The sequence below is a fragment of the Cavia porcellus genome, unplaced genomic scaffold, assembly GCF_034190915.1.
Source record: "Cavia porcellus strain 051 isolate PalLab524CR breed Dunkin Hartley unplaced genomic scaffold, mCavPor4.1 scaffold_16, whole genome shotgun sequence".
Lineage (NCBI taxonomy): Eukaryota > Metazoa > Chordata > Mammalia > Rodentia > Caviidae > Cavia > Cavia porcellus.
Genome location: NW_026947499.1, coordinates 16,957,376 through 16,981,828, shown reverse-complemented (window position 1 = coordinate 16,981,828; position 24,453 = coordinate 16,957,376). Strand labels below are relative to the sequence as shown.

The following is a 24,453-nucleotide window of genomic DNA, read 5'->3' as shown; positions in this document are numbered from 1 at the left end:
CCCGGGTTTGTCTGCAGCTCCTGAGCTCTAATCCCGCTCAGCCTCCTCCACGTTTACAGGCGCGCCTAGGGAGGAGGTACCCTAATGGACAAGAAGGGGGTCCTGCAGGGGCTCGGCTGCATAGTGAGTTTAAAGCCTGACTGAACTACATAATGAGCCCCTGTGTTAAAAATTTAAGAAAAAAAAGGAAAGAAAATCTGAAATGTCGCCATTAGTTTAGAGAGACATCATTGCTATTTTTAAATGGTTAAGAAAAGAGCAAAGTCTTCAACTGGGAATTTAACTGTAGTAGAGCTCTTATCTACCGTGTATAGGCACTGGGTTAGATCCCAGCAACCCAAAAAACAAAACAAAGAAACAAACCATAGAAAAGCAAGATCTCAGGGTGAAAGTCAGATTTGGATTTAAATCCTAGGTTGTTTATTGTTTTTTTTTTTTTTAATTGAAAATCAGAGATCTTGCACTTGTCAGGCAGACGATTATGCCACTGAGCTATATCCCGGACCCAAATCCCAGCACTTTTGAACTTTAACTTTTTGGTTTTTGTTTTGTTCTGTTGTTGCTTGAATCTGTTGTTGCTTGAACCTTAGTTTTTTAAATTTTCTTTTGTTGTTTGTTTTCGCAGTACTGGGGACTGAACTTGGGGTGTGTTGACGTACATCCTCATTTATTTATTTATTTATTTAGACAGTGTCCTGAACTGTCCAGCCAGGACTCAAATTTGAATCTCCTAACTAATCGGTGTTACAGGCATGCACCATCATATCCAGCTAAACCTTAGTTTTTTTAATTTGTAAAGGGAGACTCAAGTGTAAAATGAAACCATTTCATAGGCATGTTAGAAGTATTAAATGAACTGAGCATACTTTTAAATTTTTAGTGCAACATATGGCACATAGTAAATGCTTAATGCATTTTTAAATACATGTACAACTTTTCATTTTTATCTCTTAGTCATTGCATTCCAAAGTCATTAGAAGGAGCTGGGGATATAACTCAGTGGTGCAGTACTGTCTGGGAAGCACTAGGTCCTAAGTTCAATTCCCCGTGCCCACCAAAGTCATTAGGAGATAGGTAAATATGCTGAATAAAATGTGCACAGCTTTTATAGCCCAGCCTCCACCTCCTTTCTTTCCCTAGAGGTGACAACATTTAAAGGTTTGCAATGTGTTCTCCAAGTTCCTTCCTTCATGACTATGTGTGTACTATGTATTCCTTTTTTTTTTTTTTTTAATTGGTACTGGAGATTGAACTCATGCTTGCCAGGCAGGTGCTTATGCCACTGAGCTAAGTCCCCAGCCCCTTTATTTTTATTAATCATGTATTTATTTTTATTAATTATGTATTTGTTTATAGTACGTGTTTGCAGCTTAAAATGATTATGCAATGGAGTACTATTGTGCCATAAAGAATAAACTTTAGATATTTGTAGGTAAATGGATGCCCCTTGAGGCCATATGTTAAGTGAAATAAATCAGACACAAGTTTAAATAGTGCCTGGCCTCTCTTATATGAGAAACCCAAAATATAAATAAAGAGCTAAAGAAACTATAGATAATAGCATTTTTTAAATGGGAAAGGGAGCCAAGCATGGAAGCTCATGCCTGGAATCCCAACACTCAGGAGGCTGAGGCAGGAGAATTCCTGCTGCAAGTTTGAGGCCAGCCTGAACTACACAGCAAGATCCTGCCTCAATAAAGAAAAAAAAAATTTTCTCATCTGGGCACGATGATAAGGCCAGTAATTCCACCTCTGAGGGGGACTGAGGCAGGAGAATATTGGAAGTTACAGTCCCATCTGGGAAACTTAGCAAAACTCTTATCTCAAAAAATAAAAAGCGCCAGGGGCCAGGTAGATAGCTTAGTGGCAGAGTATCACTGCATTCCATCTCTAGTGCCAAAAAAGACAGAAGTAGGGGAGAGAGTGTGTGATTGTCACAAGGACATGCTGTTAATAAGTGAACAAATTGGGCCTGTGAGATCTGAAAATTCATTCTCTGAACCTTTACTGAGGTACTACTTTCATACATTGAGCTGAGTAGACAGCTTGCCTTTTTCTTATTTATAACTGTGAAGAAAAGGAATCCAAAATGGCAATGTGTGTACCATTGTTGTCCCCTGACATGTTTGAAATTTTGTTTTAGTTTTTCCTTGTTTTTCCCTCTTTCTCCTTAAAATAAAATGGATTTAGGGGCTGGGGATTTAGCTCAGCGGCATAAGTGCCTGCCTTGCAAGCAGGTAGTCGTGAGTTTGATCCCTGGTACCAATAAAAAGAAAAAAGACAAAAAATAAATAAAATAAAATAAAATGGATTTGGAAAAAATGGAATTATGTGAAGGATTTCTTATAGATATTAGGATTTTGTTTAATAAATAAGCATTTATTAATCATAGAGTTTTCTCCATTTATAGCACCTGTCTTTCCCTGACATCTGTTTTGGTCAGCTTGCTCTTGGCTGAAGTGTTTCCTTGAAATGTAAAAGAAGGGTGCTAGCAGGAGCCAGTGCATTTCTGGCCTTTGTTTATCCCCCAAACACCCTTTATGTGGTACTGTGTCTCGGGACCAAGAGCTTTTCTACCTTCTCATCCCTTCAACACTCATTTCTGCAGAATCAATGCATTGTCTTCTGGGTGTTCCGCTTGTTGAGAAAGAAGTACTGTGTGTTTGCCAGGTTTTTGTCCCGCTGTTTGTTGTATGGTGCTGGGGAGTGAGCCCAGGACTTCATGCGTGCTAGGCAAGCACTCTACCATCAAGCTGCATCCCCCACTTCCTGTGAAACATTCGGATGCTTGAAATTTTTTATTTTATTATTTTTTTTGGTACAGGGATCGAACTCAGTACCTTGCACTTCCCAGGCAGGTGCTTATGCCACTGAGCTAAATCCCCAGCCCATACCTGAAATTTGTACCTAGAATCAGTTACAGTCCCACTTTCAAGGAACTTCTAGTCAACAATAAACTAATCTTTCTAGTACCATAGGTTTGGGTGTTTGGAAGGACTTCAGAAATAAAGGGAATGGCTGGTCTGGATACAGTGGTGTTTACAACTAACCAATAAGTTACAGATTTCCTTCTTTCTTTCTTTATTTTTCTTTTTTTTTTACAGGGGATCAAACTTACAGCCTCACACTTTCCAGGCAGGCACTTGTTGCTGCTGAGCTAAACAGATTTCTTTATTCCTTCTCCAGTCCTACTGTTTCATTTGACCAATCTTTAAAAAAAAAAAAACATGAAGCCGGGTATAATGGCACATACCTGTAATCCCAGCACTCAAAAGGCTTAGACAGGTGGATTGCTTTGAGTTTGAGGCCAGTCTGGGTTACATAGTGAGTTCAAGGCAAGTCTGAACTACACAGAAAGACCCTATCTCAAAAAAGAGAGAAAAGAAAGAAAGAGAGAAAAAGAAGGAAAGAAAGAAAGAAAGAAGGAAGGAAAGAAAGAAAGAAAGAAAGAAAGAAAGAAAGAAAGAAAGAAAGAAAGAAAGAAAAAACAGGTACACATCAGGTAGTAATAATAGATGTAAGCTGGTATGGTGGCATGGGCCTATAGAGTCAGCTACTTTGGAGGCTGAGACAGGAGAGTCATGAGTTTGAGGGCAGCCTGGGCACCTTAGAGAGACTCTGTCTCAAAAAACAAACAAACACACAAACATTACCTTATCATTGCTATACATGGAAATCCAGTTTCAATTGCCATGAACAGACAATAACTCTAAAATATGATTAAATGATGAAGTAGAAAAGATATTGTCCTCAGCTGGGCATGGTGTCTCACGCCTGTAATCCCAGCACTCGGGAGGCTGAGGTGGGAGGATCATTGTGAGTTCGAGACCAGTCTGGGCTATAAAGTGAGCTCAAGGCCAGCCTGAACTGCATAGCGAGACCCCATCTCAAAAAGGACAAAAAAAAAATTGTCCTCATCTTGAATATGTATCTCACACCTGGAAAACACTTGCATAGAAGGAGATTATTTGTATGTGTGCATGTTCACCTATGTGTGTGGTACTGGGCATTAAAGCCCAGGATGTAATTTCATTTGTTTTGTTTTGTTTTGGAGCTTAAACCCAAGGACACTCTACCACTAAGCTAATGTCCCTGAAGACTTAAGCAATCCTGGCCCTAAATATATGTCGGATAAATGAGAGGCTGAATGTGAGAAAGGATGGTTACTTTGTTTCTTTTTTTCCAATTTATGGTACTAGAAATTGAATTTTTTTTTTTTTTTTTTTTTTTTTTTTTTTGTACCAGGAATCAAACTCAGGACTAGGCAGGTGCTGTGCAGTTGAGCTACATCCCCGGCCCCTGGTAATTGAATTTAAGACCTTTGCATTGAGCTACATCCCCAGTCCTTTTCGTTTGTGTGTTTGTTTTTGTTTTTTAAATAGAGTCTTATGCAGTTCAGGCTGTACTTGAACTTACTATGTAGTACAGGACAGCCTCAAATTCACTGGGATCCTCCTGTCTCAGCTTCCTGAGTGCTGGGATTACAGGTGTGCACCATCATGCCAGCCCCAGCCCCAAGTTAATATCACTTCCTCAGCGCTGAATACTCTAAGTTGCCCCTGAATCAGTCTTTGACTCTTCTGATCTCCTACAGAAATGAATTCCTTTCTAGTTTAGCCATCAGACTCCCAAGGCTCCCAGAAAGCCCTACAGAGTTGCTGTTCACAAGCAGGCTGCTTGTAGGGCATGCAGCTTTCACTCCCCTAAACAGACTGAAAAGGCACTTGCCTGCCGCACCTCCATTCCCAGCCTTGTAAAGCAGTCACTTTTCAAGCTTTCTGGAGTTTTCACTCCTTTCTAAGACCGTGAGTTCTTGGCCAACCTAGCAGCTCCAGTCCTCCCAATCTGAAAGGAAGTATGAAGTGACCCTGTGGCTCCAGAGTTAATGTAGGGATCCTGCCCAGAGGACGGGCTTCATGGGAGAGAGTGCAGGGCCTACTTCTAAAGCCAGAAAGAAGACGCTTCCTCCATAAGGAGAAAGCTGGCGCTAGCTTGGGGCCAGCAGGAGAGCTGAGCTTTGGGGCCAAGGACTGTTCTGAAGTGTGGGAAGAAGTGGAGAGCAGGACCAGACAGACTGAGACAGCTCTGTGAAGAACCTGCCCTCTGATGATAACCAAGCCTTGCCTGAGTAGCCTGGCACTCTGCTGTCCATGGTGGCAGCTGATAAAGTCAGGCACCTCCAGAGAGTTTCCATAGAACCTTCTGCTCCTGGTCAGTGGACAGATCAACCCCAGAGCCAAGGAGAAACGAGCAAACTTTGAAACCTGACTTCCTTGGGTGTACATCCCAGCTCTCCCTCCTAAGTGATGTGACCTTAGCCAGGTGAGTCCCTGTTTCTGAGCACCAGTTTCCGCATCTATAAAAGGGGTGATGATGGCCCTTATTTCTCAAGGGCAATTTGGAGACTGAGATGGGTCATGTAACTGCCAATTGTCATCGGCATTAACCAGGATTTCATTTCTTTTTTCTCTTTCTTCCCATCTTCCCCTTCCTTCCTTCCTTCCTTCCTTTCTTCCTTCCTTCCTTCCTTCCTTCCTTTCTTCCTTCCTTCCTTCCTTCCTCCCTTTCTTCCTGCCTGCCTGCCTGCCTTCCTTTGTGTGCAGGGATGGGGGCAGAATTGAACCAGGGCCTCCTCACACATGCTAGGCAAGCTCTCTACCACTGAAATACATTCCCAGCCCTTTAAAAAATATTTTATATTTTTTTGTACTGAGAATTGAACTCAAGGCCTTTACACTGATCTAAATCTTCAGCCCTTTAAAAAAAATTTTTTTAAACAGCCCAGAAGGAAGCAATGTGAGCACAGAAATGGCGGTGGGCTGGTGGGAGACAAAGCACTGTTACTACTCCCTGGAAGCTGAAAAAGTCAGGAATGGATTCTCCCCTAGAGTTTTGTTTTGTTTGTGGGTGGTTGTTTTGGTGTCTTTGTTTGTTTTTGTCTTGTGGTACAAAGGGTCAAATCCAGAGCCTTTGTGCTGAGCTACATCCCCAGACATTTTTTGTTTTTTATTTTGAGACACAGTCATGCTAAATTACCCAGCCAGGACTCAAACCTGAGATACTCCTGCCTCAGCCTTCCAAGTACTGAGATTATAAACCTACATCACCACACACCCTGTTTCCCTAGAGCTTTTGGAGATAGCATGGTCCTGCTGACCATGCCTGTGCTATGCAGTGCAGGCTGATTGGGAACTCGCTTATGTAGCCCAGGCTGATCTTGAGCTCACGGTGATTCTCCAGCCTCAGCAGGAAGGTGTACTATTATTATTATTATTATTATTAGTCTCTTTGAGACAAGGTCTCTCCCTGAAGTTCAGGCTGGCCTTGAACTCACTTTGTAGCTCAGGATGGCCTCAAACTCAAAGTGATCTTCCTCCCTCAGCTTCCTGGGTGCTGGGATTACAGGCATGCATCGCCATGTCCAGCGCTCCAGGGTGTACTATTATCTTGGTTTTGCCTCTTTTACTGGCCCAAGCTTGTTCTGCAGAGCCAGTTTCTTCCCTCACTCTTCCCCTTTACTTTTTTGGGGGGGAGGGGGACCATGAATTGAACTCAGGACCTCATGCTTGCCAGGCAGGTGCTGTGCCACTGAGCTAAATCCCCAGCCCTTCCTTTTACTTTTTCAAATAAACTTTGTCACTGTTTTTTGCTGATTTCATTCAGTTCTTTGTATGAGGGGAGAAGAACCTGGAATCCAATTCCAAGAGGAGAGGTGAGCCACCTAGAACTCAGTAATGTTCATTTGGCAAGCCACTTTCAGAAGGAGCTACCTAATAATAGTTTCACATTACAAACAAAAACAAAAACTACCCCATCCACCAAGATTTTGTTCTTCTGTCTCCATCGGTTTTATCATGTTGTATCTTATTGGATTTTATTATATGTGATAGTATAAACAAAATTTTTATAGACAAAGAGATAATATAGTAACCACTGTTCATTTTCTGTTAGTTGGTTCTGAATACCCTGTAATATTTTCATCCTCTTGAATGGTTTTACACTATCTTGTTATGTTTGATACTATAGTACATAAAGGCATACTCAAATATTTCAAGGAAAGAGACACTATGGTAACTACTGTTATGTCGGCTTATCTTGTGGTGAAACATTATGTTGCTTAAATTGTTCTGTTCTGACCTGTGTTATGTCCTCTTTTATCTTTTTTTTTTTTTTTTTTTTTTTGTCTTTTTCCTTTTTATTGGTACTGGGGATCGAACTCACGACTGCCTACTTGCAAGGCAGGCGCTTATGCCGTTGAGCTAAATCCCCAGTCCCCTGTCCTCTTTTATCTTAATCTTTAAAAAAAAACATTTTTTCAGATTATAAAACTCTCAAAATAAAAGATAAAGCGGGACTGAGAGGTAGTTTAGAAGTACAGTTCCCCTCACACACCCTGTTTCTCCCCAGTCCAAGAAAAAAAGAGCAATCCACAAAGTTCCTTCTTCCTGGGACTCTTTCCACCAGGATACAAATAATAAATGAAAAAGTCACATCCTGATAAGTGCAACAGATAAAGCACAATAAAAGAATCAATGGCAACAGGCAAGAAGTCTTGTTTTTATTTATCTGCCTGTTTATTTTTATTTTTTGGTACCAGGAATCAAACTTATGACCTCACGCTTGCCCTGCAGGTGCTGTGCTGCTGAGCTGTATCCGTGGCCCACATCTTGTTTTAAATAGAATTTTCCAGAAGGCCTCTCTGAAAAGGTGCTGTTTGAGCCAAGGCCTCATGACCTGGGTCCTGGAGAAGCTAAAAAGAGAGAGAAGCTAATTAGAGGCGACTGTACCTGTCCAGGTTGGATTGGACCGGGATGGTAGTAACTGAAATGAAACAAGAGATGAAAGATTGTGAAGGTGAAGTGGGCAGACTTGCTGGTGAATTGCTGCAGAATACCAGAAAATGTGAGTAGTCAAATATGGCTCCAGACATTTGGCCTGAACAAGGAGAATAGATTGAGATGAGGAGGCTGGCAGAGGAAACAAAAGGTTTTATTTTGGCATTGAGATACCTCTTAGACATTCCAAGTAGAGGTGTCAAATGTGCAGTTGGATATATGAGTTCTGGGAAGAGGTCCAGGGTAGACCTATAATTTGGGGAGTCATCAGCTTGCAGATGACATTCAGAGCCGTGGGATAGGATGAGATCACACCACCAGGGGAGGAGTTACTGTAGACAGAGAGGTAATGCTTATTCAGCTTGCAACACTCTCTGAGCATTTTCTGTGAACCAGACCCTGAGTGAGGTGCAAAATGCATATGTACTCCGCTTAGTACCTGCCCCCAAAAAGCACCATTAGTTATTGAATTTTCCTGGCTAAATTCTTGGGCCATTTAGAGGATAAGCCTTGCTGGGCATGGTGGTACATATCTGTAATCACAGCACCCAGAAGGGTGAGACAGGAGGATTTCTGGGCGTTCAAGGCCAGCCTAGGCTAAGTAGCGCATTCAAGGCCAGCCTGGACTTTAGAGTGAGACCCTGTCTCAAAAAAAAAGTAGAAGATGGACCTTGAGCATTTGTACTCCATCCCTTAGTCACTTATTCATTTTTTGGTAATAGACAATTAGCAAACACCTACTTACAAGATCTCATCTAGGCACTTGGGACTTGTCAGACATGGTTCCTATCCTTGTGAGGAGGCATTTTGTGTGTGGAGGACAGACCCACTGAACACAGCATGTGGTTACCATGGGACCAAGGTGATGAAGTAGAGGACAGGATGGAGTGGCCTGTGCCAGCCCAAAGCGCAGGGAAGGCTCTTCTAGGAAGCCACGCTTGAGTAGCAATCAGAGTGGAGAACTAGGTCGAGGAGAAGGGCGGGGAGGTTAGGATGGGAGGATGACATGTTCCAAGGCCTGAAGCCGGAAGGAGGTGACAGCTGAAAAGGCTGCCTTGGCTACAGAGAAGCTGTGGGGCGAGTGTGGGAGAGAGGAGGCAGGAAGGGTGCAAATGGTGAACCTGGTCAGTGGACTCCACCTTAAGCCGCTGGTGGTCCTGGAAGGCTGTAAATGGGGCTCATCTAGAGGCCACTGAAGAGAGTGGGGCAGGAGGCCAGGAAGGCAGTCAGGAGGTAAGGCAGGAGGTTCCTGCTTCAGTGTCTCAACTCTTCCATTTCATGTTTTTTGGTTGCCATTTGTTTTGTTTGTTTGTTTGTTTGTTTGTTTTGAGGCAGGGTCTCGCTATGTAGTGGAGGCTGGCCTTGAACTTATTTATGTAGCCCAGGCTGGCCTCAAATTCCTCCTGACTCAGCTTCTGGAGTGCTAGGATTATAGGCATGCGCCACCATGCCCAGCCATTACTCCACTTTAAAGATCTGTTTGCAAAGCGCAGTGCTCTGCGGGTAGGGAAAGGGGATGCAGAACAGTTGTGCTCTCCCTGAACAAGCTGAGAGGCAAGTACTCCCACGTGTGTCCTCTGCAGATAACAAACCCGAGCTTCACACTGCATCTCAAATGTTTCTTCTAGGAGTTGCTTGCCTGCTACAAGTACCAAAGACGCAGGATCATTTTATTAGCAGGGGTGCTGGGTGGTTCTGGCCAGAGCCTCTGACCATGTTTCATTCCAGTTCATATGGATCGGCCTCTAGATTTCTGGGCCCTTTACCACCAGGCCATAATATAAAATACTATAACAGTGCAGCCAGGGGGCCATTCTCAGACTCGATGTCAGGATTACTCCACATATGAAGTATTCTTTTAACAGTAGCAAAGTTTTATTATAGATAGGAAAAGAAACAGGCTCTACAGAGTGAGTTTGTACTAACGAAAAATAGAAAAAGAAATAGAAGGTACAGCATGAGGGCAGGTCACTATGCAAGAGAGAACACAGTGGCCCATATGTGGAATATTTACAGAGATTTTAATCAATCAATTACAGGAATTTTTTCTGATACCATTTTTTATTAAAGATTACAAAAATAATAAATGCAAATACAGAAGAATGTAAAAATATAGACTTATGGAGATAACTACTACTAGTATTTTATATTAATTACATCTAAACTTTTTTCTACGCTTATGTGCATATGTGTGTATGTGTGTGTGTTACACACAGTGGTACCTGTGTGGTACTTCTGTTCAAGAATAATTTTATTGGAGCTGGGGATTTAGCTCAGCGGCATAAGCACCTTCCTTGTAAGTGTGTGGTCGTGAGTTCGATCCTTGGTACTGATAAAAACGAAAAAGACAAAAAAAAAAAAAGAATGATTTTATTTGTGAACAGTTTGGTTCACAAACAAAGAAAGTATTTGACAAAGTTTTGTTTTTGTTTGCAAACTCTACATAAGGTGACAAACATGACTGCAGCCATCTTTCCACACAAACACAAGCATGGTCAATTTTTCAAAATCTTGGAGCAAATTAGGTTCATGAACCCAGGTACCACTGTATACATCTGCATACACATACACAAGCATATATATCCATAGTCCTGTGACACCTAGCACACTGTACACACTGGATTTTTTCCTTACTGGGGATTTACCTCAGTAAGGAACTCCTCAAGGAGTTCCGAGGTATATCCCCATCTATCATCCCTTTTTATTTTCTCTTTTTTTTTTAGTTTGAGACAGGTTATGTACACTGGCCTCAAACTCATGATCCTCCTGCCTCATCTTCCTAAGAAGCTGGGATAACAGACATGCACCACCATACCTGGTTTGTTTATTTTTCCCTTCCTTTCATTGCTTCCTGAGACTGAATCCTGGGCTTGGCTCATACTAAGTACTGGCTTTGCCACTACTTTGCCCAGCCCCATACTAACTGATTTGTTATCTGCTTTCTAAAGTTCTTCATAAGCTTTCTACACTATAATTACTAACAACCCCCCCCCCCCAGGATGGAGTCTGTGTTGCCTAAGCTGACTTGGAGCTTGTGAGATCAAGCAGTTCTCCTGTGTCAGCTTCCCGCGTAGCTGAGACTGCAGACATATGCCAAGTCGTGCTTGCCAGGCAGGCACTGTGCTGCTAAGCTATATCCTCAGCCCTAGGTACTTCATTCTTTTAATGAATTTACATGTGTTCTCACCACCCTTTGTACCTGCCCACCCACATTCATATGCACCCTCTCCTCTAGGTCCTAGGCATAAACTGTACAGGCTCCTGTCTAAAGCCACGAGTGCTGAATCTATCTCCTGTCACTCACATTTGTCAATATCTGTCCTTCCTTTCCTGAATCATCTATTTTCCTGGCCTACTGAATTATTCCCTTTAGCACACAAACCTGCTGGAATATTGTGTATGACCAAAAAAAGGGTTTTGAAGCTGGGAGTGTTGGTACATGCCTATAGTCCCATCAGTGTGGGAGGCTGAGGCAGAAGGATAGCAAGTTGAAGTCCAGACAGGGTAACTTAGCAATACCCTGTCTCAAAATTTTAGAAAGGGATAGGAGATAGGGCTGGTTCAGACAGAAGGCCCTGGGTTAAATCCTCAGGTCTCCCCCTACCAACCCAGCCGCAAAAAAAATAAAAATAAAAATAAAACTGGGTGTGGCTCAGTGGCAGATTACTCAGATTACTTATCTAGTGTGCCCAAAGACCTAGGCTTGATCCCTAGCCCTGCCAAAAAAAAAAAAAAAAAAAAAAATATATATATATATATATATATATATATATATATATGCTTTCCTTCCCTCCACCATCGCTCTCTAGCTGCTACCTTAGTTCTGCTTTCTTCCACAAGTTGTTCATATTGTCTCGTATCAGTCTCCTAATGCAGTGCACCAAAACATACTGGCTGGCTCACGGTGCTCTTCACCGATGGACTTGGCACAACTCTGCTCTTCCTTTCTGAACGCACTGAGAGGACTCCAGTGGCTTTGAGTACCCGGTACTCACTGTGTTCCCCTCTCCCTGGATGTTCCTCAGTCTGCTGCTTTTTCCTGATCCCTCAAGGAAAGTGTGTCTAGAGCCTTCCCCCTGGGGCCACGTCTCTATTTAAACCCTTTCCTTTTGTGGTGCCCATTCTCCCAGCTTAGCTATCATATCTATGCACGCAACTCCTACATTTGTATTTCCACCTTGTACTTTGAATGCCCATCCCGTTTTTCTGAGTCCTATCTGAAAAACCCTGGGATGTCTAATTGTACCTAACACACCCTGGAGAGACCTGTTTCAGTGCTAAACCTGCCGATCTTGTAGTCTTTCTCATCTCTGTAAATAGCAACTTCATTCTTCCATGTACTCAGGAAAGAAATCTAGACATCTTTCTTGACTCTTGTATACACCCCTTATGTCTCACATCTGTTAAATAAAAATTATAGTAGGCTGACTGTTTTTGGGCTTAGCTTCTGTGCAATGCCCCAGATTAAAAATCAAAACATAGAGCTGGGGGCGGGAGTAGCTCAGTGGTAGAGCGCTTGCTTGCCTAGCGTGCATGAAATCCTGGGTTCTGTTCCCAGCAGTATGCAAAAAAGGAAAAAACCCACATTATGAAAAGTATCCTGGGGTGAGGCACTTGCCTGTAATTCTAGCACATGGGAGACAGAGGCAGGAGGATCACTCTGAGTTTTAGGTCAGCCTCGGCTACGAAGTGAACTCAAGGCCAGTCTGAACTATAAAGTGAAACTCTGTCTCAAAAAAGAAAGAAAGAAAAGTACCCTGAAGCAACATAACATCTATTGTTTTGTCTCCCTAACCTTTGCCTAACAAGGAAAGTATCTTTGAAATGACCATTCTTTGAAAAAAAATTATTAGTATATGTTTGTAGTATACAATGATTACGTTAATCATGAGAGTTGTCACATCTACATAACACATCTTCTCTTCCCACTTTGGTTTGTTTTGAGATAGGGTCTCACTGTGTCATTCAAGCTGGCCTCAAACTCACAGTGATTCTCCTGCCTCAGCCTCCTGAATTTTAGGATCACAGGTGTGTACTAGCACAATCGATGCATATAACACATCTTTTCTTTTTACTTCTCCTTTGCCTCTTGGTACCATACCCATCTCTTCATCTTTCTATTTTGCAAAAGATCTACCTCCTTGTTTCCTGGTACCTATTTTTTATTTTACTTTATTTATATTTTTTATCTTATCATATATATATATATATATATATATATATATATATATTTTTTTTTTTTTTTCTTTTTCTTTTGGTATGGGGAATCAAACTCAGGACTTTGTGCCTGCCAGGCAGGCACTGTGCTGCTGACCTATATCCCAGCTTCCTGATTTTCTCATATAATAGAAACCATGTAATATTTAAGCTTGCATGTCTCATCTATTTCACTTAACATTATTGTCTCAGTGAAATGACCACGCCTGTAATCCCAGAACTGGGGAGGCTGAGGTGGGAGGATTCTTGCAAGTTCAAGACCAGCCTGGGCTACAAAATGAGCTCAAGGCCAGCCTGAACTGCAATAGCGAGATCCTGTCTCAAAAAAGGCCAAAAAAAAAAAAAAAAAAATTAAACCAAACTGTAATTTTTTTCCTCTGACAAAATGAATAAATGGAAAATGATATCAAATTTCTGAATGAGAAGACCAAATATTGGAAAAATGAAACACTTTGCCATCTAAGTTTATAGATATAACACTTTTCAAAATACTAAAGAGGCTGCCATACAGAACCAGATAAGGTGATTCTAAAATGTGTCTAGAAACACTGATAAGACAATACGCCCTCCAAGGCTATTAGAGGAGCTTTGGGGGACAAGGTTTTTCAGAGGCACAAATTGGGAGGAAAGCTCTAGATTCTGTCACACTGATCTGTGTACCACCAAGTCAGTCATCTAAAGACAGGATAGCTTGGCCAGGCAGACTGGGGAGGCAGAGGTGGGAGAAACAGTTTCTAGGGACCTGGAAGAAGAAACATGCAGACTTCTAGTGCAGTGGGACCTAGAGAAGCAGGCTGAGGCGTGCAGGGTGGTGAAAAGCCACCAGAGGCAAACTGTGAAGGCCACGGATGTGTGGAGGTAGCTGTGGACCTCTCCAGAGAACACTCTGTCTCCTCCTCTGCTGAGTCCCTAGCATCTAGCACAACACACATGGGAGGAATTCCATGCATGTTTTAGAGGTCTTTTCATGTGTGGCCTTGGTCTTGAGGTCTGCATAATATTCAGAGGTAGAATGTGCATTGCACATTTAGTAAGCCACCCCCCACCATCTTCTGCAGTGCTGAAGATAGACTAGGGACTTGCAGATACTAACCAAGCACCAGACACTGAGCTCCATCCCCAGCTCAACCTGTCTCTACCAGTTGTTCGGAGGATCATTAATAAACATCCCAGTCTTCTGAATCCAGCTACCCCTGAGGCCCTTCCTCAGGCCAGGAGGGATCATTGGATTTTTTGTTCAGCACAATTCCGAGGTCCTTCTGGCTTCCAAACAAGCTCTCTTTTGCTATTCATAGCTTCCCTTTGGAGATTGTGAGACCACACTCCTCGCAGACTCCTCCCACTCCCTAGCCTGAGCTTTGAGTCCCCTTTACAATCATCCTATTCAGGGATATACAATAAACATTTGTATGGTAAAGGCAACTCATACTGATTTCTATTGAGCAGCTGAAATACTTGGGACTTACATGTATAATCTGACCCAGCTGGGCTCTGATCTATGTTAGGGCATCTCACCATAAATCCCTGGAGGCTGCAGAGTGAGAAAGAACCCACCACCCCCGCCTTATGCCCTAACCATGCTGAACTATGTGTGTACCTTCCTCAAAGCACCAAGCTCTCTCTGTCTTCTCAGCTTTCTTTGCATATGTTTTCCCTTCTGTCTGGAATGCTTTTCTCTCCTCATTTGTCTGCCTAATACCATCTGGTTCTTCAGGTCTCAGTTTAGAAGCTACCTCTTCCAGAAAGTCATCCCTGAGTCCTCCCTGGAGCCTGGGTTAAGATGCAGGAAGCCAGAAAGCCGGTACAACATCTGTAATACCTCCTACTTTGAAGGCTGAGGCAGGAGGATTGCAAATTCAAGGCCAGCCTGAGGAATTCATTAAGATCATTAAGATTCATTAAGATCATTTTAAAATTTAAAAATAACAATAAAAAGAACTGAGGATTAAACAAAAAGAACTGAGGATATAGCTCAGCAGTAGAATATGCTTGGGTTCCATCCCTGGTATCATCCTCCCCACAAAAAGCTACCAGATAGGGGCTGGGGATTTAGCTCAGCGGCATAAGCTCCTGCCTTGGAAGCAGGCAGTCATGAGTTTGATTCCCAGTACCGAAAAAGACCAAAAAAAAAAAGCTACCGGACATGGTTTGTAGCACATATTTCAAATTTTTTTTTTGAATTTTTCGTTTTTATCAGTACCAGGGATCGAACTCACGAGGCAGGCACTTATGCCGCTGAGCTAAACCCCCAGCCCCACATAGTCCAATTGTAATTGCCTTTTTTTTAGTTGTCTGTGATTGGGGTGAGGGCAATTTGCATATTAGTCATATTGTGGGGAATGAATCCAGGTGATTCACACTACCCCACATCCTTAGTCCTTTATTTTTTATTTTGGGACCAGATCTCACTAAATCGGTAAATTGCCCAGGCTGAGCTCCAACTTTCTCAATCCTCCTGCCTCACCTCACCTGGAATTTCAGGTGTGTGATACCATGCCTAGCTTCTTAGTCATGGCTGATCCTCAGCACTCGGCACCTAGCACAAAGCTAGGTAGTTTGGTGGCTCAGTAAACACCTGCGGAATGCACAAGGGTTAAGCAGCAAGAAATGCAGCAATCATCAAAGTCCCAGATGCCATGTTCACAACCCTGGGCTCTTGGAGGTCGCAGTATACTGTGAAAAAAATCTGCTCATTGTGGGGATCTTCAGGTGCACCCCAAACCTTGTGATCATGCTAACTGCAGCTGTCAGAGGTCAGGGCAGGCGTCTGGCTGGCTGAAGGAAGAAGATGGCTGGCGAAAGGCGTTTACTCTGAGGAGGAAATTAAGGTGGCAAAGAACACCATCGACCCTAAGAAGACATGCGCACTGCTGCTGCGGTTCTGTGCCACCAATAGCAGCAAACTAGCTCTGCCGCAGAAACATCTGGTCCACCCAGCTCCAAATCTCCGCCTGGATGGATGCAATCTTGAAAGAACTGACTAGTAAAGGAAGTCTACCCAGAAGCTGGAAAGAAAGGCACACACTTAAACTTTGTAATTGTTTTTATGGACTTTAGAAGACCTGGCTATCCGGGAACGGTGGCATATGCCTTTAATCCAGTGGTGGGGAGGCCATGGCAGGAAGATCACCGTAAGCCTGAGACCGACCTGGGCCACATAGTGAGTTACCCCCAAGCTGAGCTACAAAGCGAGACCCTGTCAGAAAAAGAAAAAGAAAAAGAGAAAAAGTAAAAAACCTGGCTCCCTGGCTAAGGATATTGACAGCACCATATCAGGCAGAAAGAGAATGCAGAAGTTTCAAACAGGCGCCTACTTGGATATAGCGATGACTGTAAAATCAGCCACCTCTCCTGCAGGGTGTATGAGACCATATGTTATTCTACTAACCATCTCTTACATTTATTTTTCATCCAGTTATGCAAAATAAATTTATATTACACATCCCCAACCCCCATCAAATGCATCCCAGCAAGACAAACTGGCAGCCTCTGAGAAAGATGGCATAACAAAAGAGACTGGTCCCCAGCTGCCTAGCTTCAGGGAATGTTTGTCAGTGTGACATTTACAGAAGCCCTGCACATGTGCTGGCAGAAGCGCCAGCCTCAGCCAGACACAAGGAAATTCAGCCACTGTGCATGTGTTAGTATTGGGTGGGGAGGGGTGGTCTAGAAGTTTCTTGGCTCTTGGTTTTGTCCCCAGGCCTTTACACTAGGCTACATCCCCAGCCCATCTAATTAATTAATTGTTATTTTGAGACAAGGAAAGGATTACTGCGTTGCTAAGTTGCCCAGGCTGGGCTTGAACTTCAGATCCTCCTGCTGGGGTTACAGGTGTACATCACCACAATGGTTATTTTTTTTTTCTTAAAAAAAAAAAAAAAAAAAGCCAAAAAACCCCTCCGGATACTTTTCATATACAGTACAGTATTTTTTTTTAACCTTTAGGGACTGTGTTTGTCTTGGAGGTGGCATTACCAAATTATATTGATAGGACTCTGAAAATCTATTTAGGGGCCAGGGATTTAGCTCAGCAGTTCAAGCACTTGCCTGGCAAGTGCAAGGTCGTGAGTTCAATCCCCAGTACAAAAAAAACTATTTAGTAAAAAATTTATTTGGAGTCTGGTGTGGAGGTACGTACTTGTAATCTAGCACCCTGGAAGGCTGAGACAGGAGGATCACAAATTGAATCCCTGCCTTGGCAGTTTAGAGACATAGCAAGATCCAGTCTAAAAAAATAAAAAGGGATAAGACTGTAACTCAATATGAAATCTTGCGTTCAGTATCCAGTAGTGAGGAAAAAAAAAAGATTTGGATCCAAAGTTAGGATTCTAGGCATGAACACAGTACTGAATGCCTGTAATCCAAGCAGTTAAGAAGGCTAAAGAAGACTATGGATAATTTAGTGAAACCCTCTCTAAAAACACAAACCATAACACTTAGTGATAGAATGCCCCTGAATTTGATTCCAAGTTACTACAAAAAAAGGTGACAGTTGTATTAAATAATGTGTCCTTTTACTGCATAAAAAATCATTCTTGGCACTTTCATTAATCTTTTCATACCATCCTTGTATTGCTGGCTTATTGTGTTATAAGTTTCCAAATATAAGTTTCCAACTATAAGTTTCCAAATTGTGTGCTAGATTATAAAACTATTAGGGAAAAGTTCGGAGTCAGTTGTGAATCAGGAATTCTGGGCTGAGAAAAAAATACTTTTTTTTTTTCCAGACAAGGTCTTGCTGTGTAGTTCAGGCTGTCCATGAACTCACTATGTAGCCCAGGTTGGCCTTGATCCTCCTGTCTCGGCCTCCCAAGTGCTGAGATTACAGGTGTGTGCAACCATATCCAGAAGAAGATAAAATTTGAAAAAAAAATTTGGCAAACTAGGTACATCTATTTACCATTGCTTCTCAGCTGTCCCTTTTCTGGAGTGAGAGTAACTCTTCTTTTGTCCTAGTTAGTAAAGTCTGTAGATGTTCATTAACCGCCTTCTATTTGCCACACATTAGGACTGGAAGGTAAGTAGCTGCTCCCAGTAGTTCTTGACCTTTTCTCAAGAATGGTGGAGGGCTGAGGATGTAGCTCAGTGGCATAAGCGCCTGCCTGGCAAGCGCAATGTCCTGAGTTTGATTCCCAGTTATCCCCCCACCCCACCCCAAATAGTGGAGACATGACTTGTAGCCTTTGAGAATAAGGACTTCCAAGGCTGGAGACACAGCTCATTGGTGGAGCTCATGCTTAACATAATACAAGATCTGGAATTCAATCTCCAGCACCAAAACACCAGTTGAGAATAATGAAATCTTAAATCAGGTGTGGCGGTACATGCCTATAATCCCAGCACTTGGGAGGCTGAGGCAGGGGGATCTCTGCAAGTTTGAGGCCATCCTGGGCTACAAAATGAGCTCAAGGCCAGCCTGAACTTTATAGTGAGACTCTGTCTCACAAAAGAAAAAAAAAAAAATGAACTTCTATACTATCACCTGCTGCATTTGCTATCAAGATTCAAACTTGGTATAGTTTAGTATAGTAGCTGAATGTAGTTACATATAGGAGGCTGAGGCAGGAGGACTGCAAATGTAGACCCAGCCTGGGTAATTTAGCAGGACCCTGTCTCAAAATAAAGAGAAGTAAATTAAAAAGGAAGGAGGTTCAGTACATTGTGAAGACCTTGAGTTCAAGCCCCAGAACTAAACAAACAAAAAAACAAAGGGCCGAGGGTGTTGCTCAGTGAGTACTGGCCTAGCGTACATGAGACCAAGTTCTATTGCCAATATCATAAAAAAACATAATTTAAAAATACATCTATTTAGGTGTAGCAGGCATATTTAAAACACTCAATAGTTAATGGCTACCATGTCAAACTTGAAAATCTCCATTATCACAGAAAGTACTAATTCTTTTTAATTTTGTTTTATCTATTTATTTTTTTTGAGACAGGATTCTCACTCTGCAGTTCAGGCTGGCCTTGAGCTCATTTTGTAGCCCAGGCTGGTCTCGAACTTGCAACGATCCTCCTGCCTCAGCCTCCTGAGTGTTGGGATTACAGCCAGTGTGTCACCACCCTCACCTTTTTTTTTTTTTTGTCTTTTTTTTTTTTGTATGGTTTTTTTGAGATAAGATCTACTTAGCTCTGTCTTGTTTTGTTACATTTTACTATCTTTAAAATAAAAAAAGAATTAAAAAAATTTTAAAGATCTACTTAGCTCAGGCAAGCCTTAAAATCACTATGTAGTCCAGGTTGGCCTTGCTCTTTCTGCCTCAGCCTTACTACTGGGATTATAGGCATGCACCTTTGTGCCCCTCAGAAAATCCTAATGGACAATGGACAGCACTCCATTAATATTCTCTCCATAATAAAAGATTTCAGTGCTCCTATAAATCATCATCATCATCATCATCATCATATCATCACCATCCGTGGAACTGGTGATCAAACCCAGCACCTTTACACTAAATCACCTACCCCCTAGTACTTTTTTTTTTTTTTTTTTTAATCCTGAGACAAGGTCTCACTTTGTAGTCCAGGCTGACCTTAAATTCATGGCAATCCTCCTGTCTTAGCCTTCCAAGTGCTGGAATTACAAGTATGTACCATCATGTCTAGCTTCTGCACATTATTTCACATACATCTTTTAGAATTTTGCAAGCTCAGGTTCAAGGGAGCGGTGACAGTTGGGGAGTGGGGAGGCAAATTTTTGGTAGGACTTTTGCCCTGAACTACATCTTCAGTTCGTTTTTTTAATTCTATGCCAGGGTCTCACTAAGCCACTAAACTGTCCATACTGAACTTGAATTTGTGATCCTCATGTCTCAGCCTCCCAAGAGTGCTGGGAATACAAGCATGAACACCATGCCTGGCTATGTTCATTGAAGCTTAAAGCCTGAGAATCCACAAAAAGAAATACTAGTATGAAAAGTTATTTAAAAATAAACTTAAAAAGGGAAAATAAATAACTATTTGAGGGTACCATCTCAGAATATAACAGATTAGCAAAAATAATGCATCCAAGCTGCTATAAACTCAGTATGTTCATTGCTTTAAATAACCTCATATAAAACCAGGCCCTGTCTTCCCACCTGTTTGGCCACATGCAGAAAACAGTTCCTTCATTATCCAAAAACAATGGGGAGACAATGCTAAAAGACTTTCTGCAGTGCCTTAAGAAAGGACCAAAGGGGAGTTATATCCATGACACCCTGCAGATCTGGAATTATCTTCCCCATCTGTCTTCTCATCCTCCCCCGCTTGGCACTTGCTTTCCTTAAGCTCTCTATTCTCCCATGCCAAACTCTAAATCTCAGATTCTGTGGCCGCCTCTCCCCTGCATGGCTTGGTTCTTATGTAGTCTACAGAAATGTTTTTTTTTAAATTATTATCTTTTTTTTTGTTTGTTTGCAGTGCTGAGGATCAAAACCAGAGCCTTGAACATGCTAGGCAAGCATTGTACCCGAGTCACCCCCTAGCCCAGGAATGTTTCATTCACCCTATGTCACAGGCAGAGGCACAGGATAGAGCCGGCTCCCCAGCTGCTGTGAAGAGGAACACATTCCCTGGTGACCCTGCTCAGTTCTCTCCCTGCCAGCCTGGACCACCTTCCCAGAGGTGAACTCATTTTCTTTCTTTCTTTCTTTCTTTTTTTTTTTTTTTTTTGTCTTTTTTGTCTTTTTTCATTTTTATCGGTACCAGAGATCGAACTCACGACTGCCTGCTTGCAAGGCAGGTGCTTATGCTGCTGAGCTAAATCCCCAGCCCCTGAACTCATTTTCCCACAGATGGTTTACTCCTTGTTGCTTCCCATGCCCACTGTGCCCACTGCCACCACGGACCACGGTTGGGAGCAGCTCATGGACTGAGCCTGACACAGAAAGAAGTATTTTGCTGGGATGGCAGAGGGGTCTGATGTCACAGCATGAAGAAAACCTGGCAGGCAGGTTTGCAGGATGTGTTTACCCTAAGTGTGAATTTTTTTAAAAAAAGTCTAGCAGTGTCCTCCACTCTCCTAGACAGTAAACAGCTTTCTGTGGGAAGTTCAGTAGCTCTTTACAGCCTGCCAAGTTCAAAGGCTTTTCACACTCAGGACATGCCCATTGGCACCGTTATTATTATTATTATATTAGGAATAATGAAGATATATATACTTTTGGTCAGAAGAGAGTTTATTGACAAGATAGGGTGGAACAGACCCACCAGCAACATGGAGGGAAGGGCAGGAACAAGTCCAAAGTCTCACACTGCCCACAGCGGTAAGTATTAAACAAAAGGATCTATAAAGTCACTGGAGGTAGTTTACACATTTATACCGCAATACTTTCTACACTGGCCCAATGGGTGCTTTTCTTTCAGTACTGGGGACTGAATCTAAGTCCTTGACACTGAATTAAATCTCTAGCGCCCTCCCCGCCTTATGTTTTAAAACAGGGTCTCACTAAATTGTCTGGGTTAGGCTTAAATTTGAGATCTTCCTGCTTCAGCCTCCCAGAGTACTGGGATTACAGGTATGTGCCATCAGACCTGGCTTTTTTGTTTTATTTTGTTTTTTTGAAACATGGTTCTGCTATGTAATTCAGAATACCCTTGAATGTAATCTAGGCTGACTTTAATCTGCCCGGCAATCCTCCTGCCTCAACCTCCCAAGTATTAGGATTACAGGCATGGGCAACACCTGTTTTTTTTTTTTTTTTTTTTTTTTTAACTTTCCAGGCAACAATCACATAGAAGTGATAGGACTAAGAGAATATTAACATACTTAAGAACATTTTCCCATCTGGACTTTAGAATATCTATAGGATATGTAAACTCCTATAAGAAAGACAACATAGTTGAACCCAAAATGACATTTGGTGGTACATACCTGTAATCTCAGCACTTGGGAAGCACAGGAAAGAGGATTGCTGTGAATTCACTGCACCTTTGCAGGGTGGAGGTTGTACTGGGAATTGAACTCATGACCTTGTGCTTGCAAGGCAGGCACAGTGCTGCCGAGCTATATCCCTGGCCCATCACTGTGAATTTGAGGTCAGCCTAACTGCATAGTGAGACCCTGCCTCCAAAAAAATAAACAAATAAATCACATTTGGGTATTTTTCCTGCTTGGTTTTGGAAACTCAACTATTATATAATCCAGAAAACAACACATAGTCTGATTGTTTTGCTTTATAAATAATTTAATTCCAATTATAAAAATCATATATGCTGAACATAGATAATTTGATAAATACATAAAAGTATAACAGATAATCACTGCCGTCAGATTTCTCTTCTTGTTTTTTTGAGCCAGGGCCTGGCTATGCAGCTCAGGCTGGACTTGAATTTGCTATGTGGCTCAGGCTGGTCCAACTCAAGTCAACCCTTCCACCTGTCTCCCAAGTGAGGCACTATCATATTTCTCCATAAATTAAATAAGTGTATATATATATATCACTATAAACACCTGAAAGATTATTTTCTGCTATGCTGTTACAAGCAGTCAATATACTATATATTTTCTGCTATGCTGTTACAAGCAGTCAATATACTATATATAAAAAACGTATATATATACATATATATAGTATTAGAACTAGGATGATATATACATTGCTTATATTCTCTTCATTTTCTTCAATATTTGACAATGAAATATAATTTCAGTAATAATCTTTGTTTTGGCTTGGTTTTTTGAGACAGGGTTTCACTAAGCAGTGCAGATTGACCTTGAACTCAGTATGAAGCCCAAACTGGGCTGGAACTCATTAGATCTTCCTGCCTCAACATCCTAAGCAGCAGTCCTTTAGCCTCAACTCCAGAATGCTGGCATCAAAGGTATGGGCACCACTCCCAGCTCAACTGCCTTCTAATTAAAAGTTTGGTTTTATTCCCTTGCTGTTGAAAGGCAGCATTAGCAGAGTTTTGACAAATTTCACTCCTTTTCCAACATTTTATTCTGAAAAATTTCAAACACTGGGTGTTGTGATCCCATCACATAGGAGCCTGAGGCAGGAGGATCACCATGAGTTCGAGGCCAGCCTGGGCTGTACAGTGAATTCAAGGCCAGCCAGCACTACACAACTGAGACTCTTGTCTCAAAACAAAGCAAACCAAAACAAGAAAATCACTAAAAGTTTGAAAGAATGGGTTGGTGAATACCTATTGGCTGGAGTCTACAATTAACATCCTATTAATTTGCTTCAGCATGTATCTATCTCTTCATCCCCCAATCCATTGAGGTTTCATTTTTATTATTTTTGGTTTTTGAGAGAGGGCCTCACTGTGTAGTTCAGGCTGGCTGTGAACCTACTGTGTAGCCCAGGCTGATCTCGAACTGCAAGTGATGCTTCTGTTTCAGCCTCCAGAGTGCTGGGATTACAGGCCTGTGCCACCACGCCCTATTTAGTTTCATTTTTAATATTAAAAACCTTCATTGTTATTATGATAGTGGGGATCAAACTTGCCACCTCACACTTGCCAGGCAGGCTCTTATGCCACGCAGCTAAATCCTTGGCAATACTAAAAACCTTCACATGAAGACTTTCTGGTTGAGTTCCCTTTCCCGTAATACCCTGGGCGTTCGTTATACGATGTGCCTGTGGAAATGTGCCAAGGTGTGTGGGTAGCTCAAGTCCCGCACTCAGCACATGGGAAGAACAGGCGCTGGGTTCTAATGCTGACCCTACTCTGAGACTGAAACCCCTGAATGAAGATGAAAAGCATAAACTTCCAAAGGCGCCCCACAGTTATTCCTCCATCTCAGTGTTTTTTTCTTGGTACTGGGAATCGAACTCAGGATCTGGTGATTGCCAGGCAAGTGCTTGTGCCACTGAGCTATCCCCAGCCCTGTCATAGTTGTTACAATTTTCACACCTTGTCTCTGGACACCATCGCAGGGTCACCGCGTCAGACCTAAGCAGTGTAAAGTGGGCACAGGTGGCCCAGGCAGTGTCTGGGACTCGAGTCCACCGAGTTGTTCCACCTGCCAGCCGCGTATGCTGGCCTTGGCCTGCACTGGGCGCTTCCCGCATCAGCTCAGAGTGCTCGCCACGGCCTGTGCAGTAGGCGGCGCTACAGAGGGAGAAACAGGCTCAGGAAGCTCACGTCTCTTGCCCAATTCGCGCTTTCGAGGAGCGAACAAAGCTTAGACACTAAATTCTAAACGCTCTTTACCTCACGCCCCCCGGGGCGCACTCGCACTTACCGAGCGCGAGCGCGCACCTGCGCACGCGCAATCATCACAGCCACTTCCCCTTTAAGAGGATTCCTGTCGCCTCCGCCGACCCTTTCGCTTCCGTTCCGCGTTCCCACAATGCAGTGCGGCTGAGCGCCTCCAAGCCCGTGGGGACGCTGCGGGGGGGAACCGGGCTGAGGCGGCGGAGGCGGCGGCACGACGTGAGCTGCGGCGGGCCCGCGGCGTCGGGCGGTGCGG

General features: G+C 42.7%; 1 long non-coding RNA gene across 1 annotated transcript; it reads left to right on the top strand.

Moving 5' to 3' along the window:
* The first annotated feature begins 3,042 nt into the window (after window positions 1-3,042).
* LOC134470654 (uncharacterized) lies at window positions 3,043-11,071 on the top strand. The gene is made up of 3 exons (XR_010039683.1): window positions 3,043-5,322; window positions 7,632-7,902; window positions 10,559-11,071. It is a non-coding gene; the product is annotated as an uncharacterized LOC134470654 (long non-coding RNA).
* Window positions 11,072-24,453: the final 13,382 nt, after the last annotated feature.